Consider the following 2,267-nt stretch of genomic DNA (forward strand, 5'->3'; position numbering starts at 1 on the left):
GGGGGGAGTACGTGTTTTATGGCGCTCGCAACTGCAAATGTTCATATGAGCCCGAGGGACACATTAAACGTTTTCAGTTTGTAGAATATTTTGAATTTTGCTAGGGTGGCGACCGAAGCCTACTCTTATCGACCACCAAGAGATCTTTAACATGAGCAACTTGCACATGAGACCTCCGAGATTTTTCTCCCTCTTCCGAGATGGCTAGGTGTAGATCTTTCCTACCAGAAGATCAGAGGTGTGGTTGAAAGACAGCAGTAAGAAGGGGCCAAGGAGAAACAGTGGAATGGCTGTAGAAGGAGGTAAGGGGGTGGGTGCAGAAAGTGGAGACGAAAGCAGACGACAAAACATTGCTAGAGAGCAGGAAAGGAGGAGAAAGGAGAACATTTTTAGAGAAGATAAATTTTCCGTCGCTACCCGGATTCTGTGAATGAGAGGCGAACATCCTAGCCTCTAGGCCACGAGAGCCCCCTTGTTTTTTGTTAAGTTATTTTTATTTTTATTTTTTTTAAATGTTTAAATGCGATTGCATTGAGTTCGTTTGAAATAGGTGGCGTCTGTAGTGTAGTTCTTAGACTTCAGGTTCCGGGTTTGAGGATGAGCTCCGTCCGAGGTTGTCTTTGGGAAAGGAATTGTATTACAGGAATGTCTCCATTACTGTCACATCAAGGATGGGCGTTAATTTCGGAGGTTCTGTCTCTTAAAGAGGTGGAAAGTTTAAAAAACTCCCAAAACAATTAACGGCGCGTCCAGAGAGAGAGAGAGAGAGAGAGAGAGAGAGAGAGAGAGAGAGAGAGAGAGAGAGAGACAGAGTGAGAGAGAGAGAGAGGGATAGATAGATACAGTATAGAGAGAGAGGGAAAGATAGCGGGAGACTGAGAGACCGACTGACAAACAGACAGACCGACAGACATGAACTTGATAATGTTTATGTGTGTGGGGGGTGGGGTGGGGTGGGGAGGGAGGAAAAAATGGGGATGGGGTAACTGTAGTTTAACGCCCAAATAACCTAACATTTTAAAACACATTTTCCGTGTTTCTCCACCTGACATCCCTCTAACCAACTAATTATTACAGAAATCAGTGACACCGCGGCCGTCTTGCAACAAAATATAAATCTCATTTCACGCTTGCTCAACCTAAAGACAGCTATTCGATCTGTGGGTCAAGACACTGTTCGTTACCTCAGAATTCCAAAGTTCTACCTGACATTTTTGACCGTTTGGAGTTTCCAAGACCATGACGTCAGAAAACAAATTCTATGTCATATCTGCTTTATCAAAATAGTATGATTATTCGGAGTTGTTGTCAAGATTTTTAATACAAATCGCATTTGAAAAAGCTTGAGTATGTTGTGAAACTCGAACTTTTTAACGTCAAATTTCTCAACACTAGGAACTGAGCAGAGAGAACTACATGTACATCCAAGGGATCGAGTCGTGTGGACTTGTTGACTCTTACGTCCTCGGTCTCTGTCGAAAAATGTACATATCGCTCCCGTACATGTTTCAATCGAACAGTATCTATCTATCTATCTATCTATCTATCTATCTATCTATCTATCTATCTATCTATCATCTATCTATCTATCCAATCTGCATTACTCGACTCCGCTTTAAATTCCGAGCAATTTAAACTCGCAGGTGACCAAGGCTCCGTTATGTACATGTGAATGTTAATACTGTCACAGCGCGGTGGAATCAAGCGGTCATCAGCTTTAGGGCAAATGAAATTACTGGCATAGTCTTAAATTCTATTCATTTGTCTTGCTATTGATGAAAAAAAGCCCACCCATCTATCTTGAAAAAAGTCGAGATATTTGCATTTGAAGGAGATGGGTGTCGCCTAGTGACAGATGTAAAATTTGCGAGAAAATTGCCGCCAAAGCTTGATGACTTTCAAAGCTTGAGTGTCCTTGGAAACTATAAATTTGCATTTTTTGTTCCTTCGATCAAGGTTTTCGAGTAAAATCAATACAGAAATGTGTTTTTGTAATGGACATAAAAGATGTTGAGCCCAAAACAGAAAAGGCAATAAAAACTGTCCGTCGTGCAGAAAAAGTGTCGATTTCTTTTGATTTCAATACAGTGTAATCCAACGTGAGTCTGATTTCACCACGACGCCACCCAGTCAGTAACGGAGTGTGAACGTGTCTGGTCGCGCATTCATATGACCTTGTAATGCAGTTACAAGCGCCGTAAAACTCTTGCAGAGAGAGAGAGAGAGAGAGAGAGAGAGAGAGAGAGAGAGAGAGAGAGAGAGAGAGA

The sequence above is a fragment of the Aplysia californica genome, unplaced genomic scaffold (genome assembly GCF_000002075.1).
Source record: "Aplysia californica isolate F4 #8 unplaced genomic scaffold, AplCal3.0 scaffold00541, whole genome shotgun sequence".
NCBI classification, from domain to species: domain Eukaryota; kingdom Metazoa; phylum Mollusca; class Gastropoda; order Aplysiida; family Aplysiidae; genus Aplysia; species Aplysia californica.